Source organism: Macrobrachium rosenbergii, chromosome 1 (genome assembly GCF_040412425.1).
Source record: "Macrobrachium rosenbergii isolate ZJJX-2024 chromosome 1, ASM4041242v1, whole genome shotgun sequence".
Taxonomy (NCBI): domain Eukaryota; kingdom Metazoa; phylum Arthropoda; class Malacostraca; order Decapoda; family Palaemonidae; genus Macrobrachium; species Macrobrachium rosenbergii.
Window position 1 is genome coordinate 23003265 of NC_089741.1, and position 10727 is coordinate 23013991.

Genomic DNA, 10727 nt, shown 5'->3' on the forward strand with positions numbered 1-10727 from the left:
CTTTCGCCATTCGCCATTCTCTCCCATTCTCTCTCTCTCTCTCTCTCTCTCTCTCTCTCTCTCTCTCTCTCTCTCTCTTGTTTACAAAACATTACATATTATATTAACGGTGCTGACGTCGATGCTATCTTTTCATATGAAACAGAAATTCGGTTAATACCCCCCCCCCCACTTCTCTTTCCTCACTTTCGTATAGAATGTTTGTTTCAATCCTCAAATATTTGGGAATCGACCATGAAAGATTCCTATTAATGTCAGTTTTTTTTTTCCAGGAAATTCTGAAGGTGTATGAATAGGAAAACATATCTATAATATTTCCGATCAAGAAGACTGCATGAGATTATTATTATTATCATCAACATCAAAAGTTCCTAATATTATATGTATGTTGTCTATAACTCCAAATCTTTTCAAAAATTAACTCTCGTGATATCTTACTGAAGATCAAGTCACAAAACTATGGTTCACGCTTTAGTATCAATATTCTAATGCTTGTGCCACGGATTTTCATTTTCCGACGACTTTTAGCTTATAAGCTGGCAAATTCTGCTTAAAGAACCCCCTATTTCCGTATGCTAATGGCAAACTGGTGTCGAACGTTCGGGCTCGAGTGAAATAACCTCAATGAACCTTGGCTGCTTCAATTTTGCAACGATATTTACTGAAAATTTTGAGTACCTATTTTTCGAGCGTACCTACTTACTGTTGGGCGAACGACGGTTGCCTCTTAAAAGGCAAAAATATTTGCATAGCAGGTGAATCATCCTTCAAGTAAAATGCACCGAGAAATGATGCAGAACCAACCATGTTTCGGATAATATAAAGGACATTTTTTTTCCTGTAATCTAAATACGGCTTTGCAGATAAGTTCCAGGTTCGTCACATTAGTGAGTTTAAAAAGGCCAAAAGTGTTAAGGTTCCAGTAATGAGTTTATTAGTGTTAGTAAACAAGCAAGCTATTTTGCTTTACGTTGAAATTCTTGCCATGTAATAACTCCAAGGGAACATGGCTGGTCGTCAGACAACCGACTACATACGAATTTACGAAACAAGGCCAAGAGAAAGAGAAGGTCTGATCACTTCCCCCAAAATCCACCATGTAGGCGGAGCTTTGTCTACCTCCTTATTGCGTTAGCAGGTGAATTGCCGCAATGAGCAGGTACCTCCAAGATACGTCATCGCCTACGTAATTATCCCAGGTTGGAGGCGACTCCACCCAATTGGGTAGACCTTTCTCTTGTCCTAGGTACGAACCAAGCCACGAGTAACTCCGTTTCACGTACGAATCCGGCTCCTTCCCTGGCCCATTCCCCGAAAAGTGTGGCAATGGCAGTTCTAAGAATTCATTCTAATTTATCCTAACTGACTTCGGTGATATTCGATTTCAACTAGCTTCCATATCAAATACCATTTTCTGACATGATTTTTATTTTTAACTGGACTTTGTCCTAATGTTATTAAGGGGTATCTTTCTCAAAGGGAATCCTTAACATGAAGCTACGAACAATTCAAACTTTTAATTGTATTTGCAGTTCTTTTACTGTCTCGAACTACTTTTCATAACTTGAGATTATGAGATACTCCTCTAAAGGACACAGGGAAGTTAATTTCCACTGCTTAACCCATGGGTAAAATAAAACAGAACTGGCACTTCCTCTCTCTCTCTCTCTCTCTCTCTCTCTCTCTCTCTCTCTCTCTCTCTCTCTCTCTCTCTCTCAATCTGTGACATACATCTGCCTCGCAGAAACCTACCTTTTTCTGCATGACTATCAAACACTCCTGAATACTTTCGGTTATTGGCAATGCGCAAGTTCTATAAGTAGAAAAATGTACTGCTCATTGTAAATTTACTTTATAAAATTTGTGACCAGAAAAATGCTTCTACTTACTTTTGACAATGAAGGTGATGAAATCATATCAGGTCACTGATCAGGATTGAGCCCTGATGTCCCTCCCATGACAGCAGAAGTAGAAGAGACCATACAAACAGCTTGCCCTGGCATTACTCAGCTCTTACTTTCGCTACTTTCACATCTGCAAAGATAAATAAATCCTGTGTGATGCGAAGTACAATACACTCAAAATCTTATCAAACTGAATACGAAACTTAAGATTTTTAAAAATAAAAATTTGGATGTGGAGGTATACCATTTACTAAACACAAAAGTTAAAAGACGCTTCGACTATATACTGCATATAAGTTTACCATATATTACTTGGTATATGTCTCCAGATTCAAATAACTCATAACAACTAGATCCTCCAAACGAGAAGGTCCATAAATTTTACTTAATACTCTCTTCTTTACTTTAAATTGGTCTAGGTGCGTAACAAAAAAAACAAAAACAAAAAAAACTTTGAGGGTAAATACTTATTCTTTCCGACAGAGTATCAGAATTATTTTATAGAAACAAGAGGGGAAATTAAATGAAACAGCAATCTGCAACTTAGACCTTGCTTAGAAATAAAACATCTATAGCATTTGGGATTTTAATGTTATAGTTATAATATTGAAATTATTATTATTATATTCTAAGGCATTCATTAAATTTGTTAGTAGAGAAATAAACTATATTTAAGAATATCTATAACCTCTACTGATAATTCTTCTTTCCACCGTGTGTATTCACTATCAGAATTATTTTCACATCTAACAACAGGCATCTTGTACCTCTCAACTGGTAGAGTAGAATCAAATATCATCCAAGTTACCATTTGCTACCAAGACTTGACTGACTGATTAGTTTATATTAATGTAGTATCAAGACCACGAAGGTTTAATCATGCTCAAATCTGAGGCGACCTGATTCTCTCTGTATAGTCCAGTAGTGTTAAACTTTTTTTCTTCATTTCCAATATCATAAATGTTGACAAGTTAGCGAATTCACAGCTAACACTATTTTACCCTATGGTTATATAAATATGATCCCTTTTATGTATTGGTATAATTGGTAATCTGTGTGATATGAACTGATTTTTTTTATTTTACATTACTCAGCTCAAGCACGGCGTTATAAGGTTAGCGGTGCCGTCAACGTAACTACCTCTGGTCAACGTAACTACCTCTGCAGCATTATAACAGTAGACCAAATAGTCTCAACGGTCGTAAGAAAATTTTCAAAATAAGAATATGAATTTTCAACATAAGAATATGAACTTCACCAAGTTCTCTTTGAATGTTGGGGTTTTAGGTTGTGTTCAAGTTACCTGTAAAATGATTTATAGGCCTAAAAAAGTAATCTAAGCCTTCTGAGATGTAATCTCTGTTACTAAAGAATATATTTGTAGAGATTGTCTGTTCTTTGAAGAATAAAATATGATTTAAATTATATGGAGAAGATGGCTATTAATCGAAATATCTTTAGTATTAATATCAAGGCCTATGGAACAACTGCTTTTAACTGGCTTAAAATATATTTTCTTAAAGTCATTCTGCTCACTCTTGGTGTATAATTTATTCATTCATAACGTAACTTCAAGTGCAAGAATATGTAAATAATTTCAAACGCTTCTAGACAGAAACTGTTAATATAGAGATGTAAATGCTAAATGTAATGTATTTCTAACACACCTAGGCCTAGGAACGAAATTTTGGCTTTAACAAATGAATAACTGCATAGGCGAATATTTGCCAATAAGCCATAATTTTTAAAGAGGTGACGAAATATATAATTTTATTTTTATGAAAATCCAAATATTCCTTTAACAAATAAAAAATCAATGTTTTCAGGATATTTTAATTGTCGCTACTCATTGCAGACCTATGTACCATGTGGTTCATGTTGCCGCCACTCTAATGTTTGCGTCACACAGGCTCCGCCCACCCGTAGATATCAGTGGATGCGTTTTAGCTACAGTAATACTTTCGTATTCGCTAGTTTACTATTTTTCAGCGATGAGGGGTAATAACAATCAAATAGCACCATTTCGAATTTTTTGGTTGGATAGCAAGCTATATTAATGTTATGACAATTTTCTGTTATTGCTTTAACATGGAACTGAGGTTTGATGACTTTTTTTTTTTTTTTTTTGTCGAACGCATCGGCGATGACTGAACGAAAGTTTTGAAGTTGTTTCGTAACTGTTTTTCCGAAATTTGACTACGCATGATACTTTCTTACAGTTTTGAAACATACGGCAGATTTCACTCTTATGAAACATATTATAGCCAAGCTTGCTCTATGAGATAATCGTGTTTTCGCATCGAAATATAATATAAATATGGTGCATGTTAGTTGCCATTTCGTGAATTTTGAACGAACTCCTATGCAATCATCTCGTATCACTTAAGAGCATAGCTGTACAAGTGGCATTGTGGACCCTACTCTTAAGATGTGCTGGAACATATTCTTCCACATTACTGCCAGTCTCTTTCCAGTACCATTCTCTCTATCGAACGTCTCTATAAATAAAAAATTTCATCAAGAAAAAAAAAAAAGGCCGTACGTAAAAGCAAAACTTACTGTATATTCTTACACACACACACATATGCATATTCTATATATATATAATATATATATATATATATGTATATATATATATATATATATATATATATATATATATATATATATAGAGCTTAATGATAAATAATATTGCCAAGACCAGGAAGAACATTCTTTATTACAAGCTTTCGAGGTATAAAACCTCATCATCAGGCTGAAAAAACAAGGATGAGAATCAATAAAATTACAATAAAATGAATTGTCATAATAAATCCTCAGCAAAATACTAACGAAATATAAAATGAACAAGTAAATACAAACTAAAAGGTGAGACGTAAAATAACGAAAAATTAAACACAAACATAAAAATATGAAAATAAAAGTATAGTGAAATGTAAAATATTTTACTTTGTGAGTGGTAGTTTGTTTACATTTCACTATAGTTTTATTTTCATATTTTTATGTTTGTGTTTTTAATTTTTCGTTATTTTACGTCTCACCCTTTTAGTTTGTATTTACTTGTTCATTTTATATTTCGTTAGTATTTTTGCTGAGGATTTATTATGACAATTCATTTTATTGTAATTTTATTGATTCTCATCCTTGTCGGTTTTTTCAGCCTGATGATGAGGTTTTATACCTCGAAAGCTTGTAATAAAGAATGTTCTTCCAGGTCTTGACAATATTATTTATCATTAAGCTAAGATTTCCAAGTAGCTGCCCAATTACTGAGACTATATATATATATATATATATATATATATATATATATATATATATATATATATATATATATACATATACATATACATATATATATATACATATATACATACATATATATACATAATATACACATATATATGAATAGATATATTATATATATATATATATATATATATATATATATATATATATATATATATATATATATATATATATGTATATATATATATATATATATATATATATATATATATATATATTATATGATCAATAACACGCAGCACAGAAAAGCCTTCTCAGTGTAAAATCTTATAAACCACACTGATGCAAACTCCTCAAAGCACTGACTAAGAGCAACAACCTTGGAAAACGACGCATATTATCGTATTTTTCAAAATCAAAGCTAAAAGCACCAATAAAAAAGAAAGTGTGTTTTTCACCTCACATCTTCAAACGCAATTCATCAAAGTCCTTAAGAGACTCGACATTCGTCTGGTCATTTTCCCGAAACTTCTGCGATTAAACTTTTACAAAGTTATACCAATTATTTTCTTGCGATCTCTTCCTCCATCTCGCTCATGCCTTCTCTCGTTCTATTCCTCCGAATGGAGCTTCTTCTTCATTTTCTTTTTCCTGCCTTATCTTTTATGTCTTATTACTACTACTACTGTTACTGCTACTGCTACTACTACTATTATTATTAAAGCCTTAATCTTTTCAGTCTTACTACTACTACTACTACTGCTACTACTACTACTACTACTACTACTACTACTACTACTAATTATTATTATTATTATTATTATTATTATTATTATTATTATTATTATTATTACTACTGAGAATTAAAACCCACAGCAGTGTTAAAAATATTTATGTAAGAAGTTAAAAACTGTGGCTTTTAATTCTGGATATTATAGTCTCATTACGTCTTGTTTCATTATTATCATATTATTAATATTATTATTATTAATGTGATAAGAATCCACAATTAACGTAAATTAATCGTATTGATATGCAAAAGATAAAAACGAAGACTTTCGAACACATGAACGGCGAGGAGGCACACCGTTCAGATGCTAGAACGTCTTTGCCATTTTCTTTTGCATATCAATACAGTTTATTTACATAATTGTGGATTTTTATTGCATAGCAGTTTATCACGATATTGTGAATTTCTTAACTGCTTAACATTATTATTATTATTATTATTATTATTATTATTATTATTATTATTATGGATCACGTCGAAAGGAAGCATAAATATTAAAACCTGCAAAGAAAAATTACAGTAAGTTGCAAATGAAAATAATTGTGAATAATCAATGTGAATAAATACTACAGAGGTATAAAACCCATTAAATGATTGAGTTATTAATGAACTAATTAATCAAGTAATGAAAGCAAGGCATTGCTAACTGCTTAAATGTGTCACGTAGACCGATACACCTATGACTATCGACTACCTCATTTACCTCCATCGTCAAGCGCTCTATCATAACACTGAATTTCATCAATTGAAATGTTTCTTTTCCTTTCTCTTGATTCTGAAAGAGCTACTTTTCATAATAGTATTTCATTTATTTTCTCTATATTACTGAAGTTAGCATATTTTAGATTCAGTCACTCAAGTTATTCATGATTTATCAGAATAATAAATTATAAAAACTTTATTTAACCTAGGATAATTTATTACGATTATGAATAAATTAATTAATTAATCCTATTTCTACACATTATGAAAAAAAGATTAAACTTAGTATTAAAATACAGACAAAACACTAGACATATATTCCAATTAATTTTCAGACGACTGGAGTAGAGTATATAAACAAAGACAATCAGTATAAAAATTACCGGAGATATCAAAAACGTGTCGCATGATGCTTCTCATTCCGTAATATATATCGCTTTTCTCTCCGGTCTTCCTTCAACCCATTCTCTCTCTTTTCTATTTCCTTCATTATTTTTTTTTTATTCCTGTGCCCCTGTCTCTCCCTCTGTCTTTCTTTCTGAAGCAAACATCCCCAGGCACCCTTCTCTGTTCCTCGAAAGAAATTCCACCATTGCACATCTATAAAACGATTCTCTCTCTCTCTCTCTCTTGCCCGGTCCAATACCAATTCCAGTACTAGCCTCCAACCGCGCTCTCTCTCTTTCTCTCTCTCTCCTCGAGAGAAATCTCCCCACCATTACGCATCTCTGAAGCGACTTCGTCGAAGGAAATCAATCACTTACGCTTCATTATTTCCTTCGAAAGTTTCGTCTTGCAACAGATACTGTAGGTTTTCCGAAGCTTCCAACTAAAAAGCCAAATGCCACATGATGAGATCTCTCGGTTTCCTTTTCACCTTTTCTCTCCTGAGTATTTCGGAGAATTTCGTAAGTCACCTTTTGAATACACGAATGATTTATTTTGTCAAAGAATTTGTGGTTTTCCCTTTTCAGTCTCGGGTTTTACGTCTTCCTGCAATTTATTACCATTATTTATTACCCGTCTTTCTGAATTGACAAATGGTCTTTTTAGAAGAGGATTTTTACCCTTTCAAGATGCTTCTATTTATCTATTTATTTATTTACTTTACAATTTCAGGGTACATGCTAAGTTTCCTTCCTCTCTTGTTTTTCGAATTGTGCCAAAATCGTCTGCATTAGGAATAAATTCTTTGTTCCTCCTGCAGACGAGATTCCACTCGTGATGTGCGCGTCTTCCGGATGAATATTTGATCAGATGTGTGAATATATATCGATGTTTCCTTTACAGAATTTCTGTTGGATCTCTCTCTCTCTCTCTCTCTCTCTCTCTCTCTCTCTCTCTCTCTCTCTCTCTCTCTCTCTCTCTCTCTCTCTCTGTTAACATTCCGTTTTCCAGTAACGTTACAAGAATGACATTAATTTTACTTTGTGTGTGGAATGTGGTTCAGATTTATGTTTTCATAAATTTTTACTGGTTTCTCTCTCTCTCTCTCTCTCTCTCTCTCTCTCTCTCTCTCTCTCTCTCTCTCTTTGTTACTTAAAATTCTGTTTCCCACTGTCCTTATAACAATGACATTAACTTTCAATGTGTAAAGGTGTGGTTCAGATTTGTTTTCATAAATTTTTGCTGTCTCTCTCTCTCTCTCTCTCTCTCTCTCTCTCTCTCTCTCTCTCTCTCCTCGAGAGAAATCTCCCCACCATTATGCACCTCTGAAGCGACTTCGTCGAAGGCAATCAATCACTTGCGCTGCATGAATTCCTTCAAAAGTTTCGTCTTGCAACAGATAGGTTTTCCGAAGCTTCCAACTGTAAAGTCAAATGCCACATGATGAGATCTCTCAAGTTTCCTTTTCAACTTTTCTCTCCTGGAGAATTTCACATATCACATTTTGAATAGGCGAAAGATTTCTTTTTCCTAAGATTTTTTTTTCTTTTCAGTCTCAGGTTTTACGTCTTTCTGCAGCTTATTACCTTAATTTATTATTCTGCAGTTTATTACCTTTATTTATTACCCATCTTTCTGAACTGACAAATGTTCTTTTTTTGAAGATTATTGTCCCTTTTAGAATGCTTATATGTATTCATTTTTTCTTTCTTATTTTTCGATTTTTCCTTCTCATATTTTACGATTTTATTCCTCTTAGTTCTAGATTTTCTGTCTCTCTTATCTTTAAAGCTGTGCCAAAATCTTCTGCATTTCAAACAAATTCTTTGTTCCTCCTGCAGAGGAGTTTCCCCCCTAGTGGCATGCGCGTCTTCGCTAGACATTTGAAGTCTCTTTACATTGGTTTTCCTTGCGGATGAATATTTGATCAGGTGTGTGAATTATATTCGAGGTTTCTTAATGAAATTTTTGCTGGATCTCTCTCTCTCTCTCTTTGTTACTTAACACTCTTTTTTACACTGGTCTTATAACAATGACATAAACTTTCATTGTGTGGATGTGTGGTTCAGTTTAATATTTTCATAATTTTTTGCTGGTTCTCTCTCTCTCTCTCTCTCTCTCTCTCTCTCTCTCTCTCTCTCTCTCTCTCTCTCTCTCTCTCTCTGTTACTTAATATTCTGTTTGCCACTGATCTTATAACAATGACAAACTTTCAATGTATGATTGTACGTTTCAGATTTATGTTTTCATAAATTTTTGCTGGTACTCTCTCTCTCTCTAATAACACTCTGCTCTCCATGAACCTTACAACATTTTCAGGTCTAGTAACTTTTAATAAAGGACCTACATGATGAATGTTTACATACTGCGAAAAATTGCATTAATAGAGAGAGAGAGAGAGAGAGAGAGAGAGAGAGAGAGAGAGAGAGAGAGAGAGAGAGAGAGAGAGAGAGAGAGAGAGAGAACCAGAAAAATTTTTTTTTATAAAATATATCTAAACCACACAGCCATATATGGAAAATTATTGTCATTGTTATGAGACCAATGGAAAACAGAACAGTAAGTAACAAAGAAAGAGAGCGATCCAGCAAAAGTTTAAATAAGAATATATATACATATATATATATATATATATATATATATATATATATATATATATATATATATATATATATATATATATATATATATGTGTGTGTGTGTGTGTGTGTGTGTGTGTGTGTGTGTGAACAATATATATAGTATTTGCATACCTACATACTATAATATACAGTATATATGTATGCACAGACATATATATAGCCTACATACCCTTAGGTATAAAACAATGACTTTTTCACTATACCATCCAGAGAAATAAAATAACTATGTCGATGAACGCTTGCATATACCTGTCAAGTTTGTACTCGAGCGCAATATTTTACCCTATGAAAACGAAATGGACTACAAATAAATTCACCTGTAAAATTCCGAAGATTATTGGGCGTCCTTCACTAATAAAATTCACTTATAACCGGGGTGGCTCCAGGACTTGTGTAAAGTAACGACCACTATTTAGTTTCATCCATTTATAAAATACGCGAGAGAGAGAGAGAGAGAGAGAGAGAGAGAGAGAGAGAGAGAGAGAGAGAGAGAGAGAGAGAGAGAGATGATGGAATAGCAAGAATGATCACTCCCATGTATCTCTAGGCAACGAAACGACAGGAATATTTTAATTTCGACTCAATAAAAGCAATTTATGCTTTCATTTCATCGCTTACGCTCCTAAAGTCTGGTAGCAAAGTCTAGCATTTGATATACAGCGGGGATATACGAAATATATCTCAAATATTTATACAGGAAATATATTTCGCGTTTGTAATATGCTTCACACAATTCATTTTTGTTCGAGTGTTATTGAGACCGGCGAGGAATATCATATTTTGACAAATATGGGGACGATACCTCTTCGGAAAATGATATTTCGTGTAATGCATTTGTGCTGCTTTTATCGAAGTAGGGGCTTTCAGCTGTATAGGACGGAATGCATTTACTCTCTCTCTCTCTCTCCCTCCCCCTCTGTTGTGTCTTTAATAAGTATATATATATATATATATATATATATATATATATATATATATATATATATATATATATATATATACAGTATATATATACAGTATATATATACATACATAATATAAATATATATATAC

At 32.9% G+C, this 10727-nt stretch overlaps 1 protein-coding gene across 1 annotated transcript in view; it reads right to left on the reverse strand.

Moving 5' to 3' along the window:
• Positions 1-1885: 1885 nt before the first annotated feature.
• Positions 1886-10727, reverse strand: part of LOC136841773 (cuticle protein 19-like) — a 414507-nt gene continuing 405665 nt past the window's right edge. The window contains exon 13 of the transcript XR_010854140.1: positions 1886-2034. The gene's annotated coding sequence lies outside the window, so the exon portion shown is untranslated. The remainder of the gene's footprint in view (positions 2035-10727) is intronic.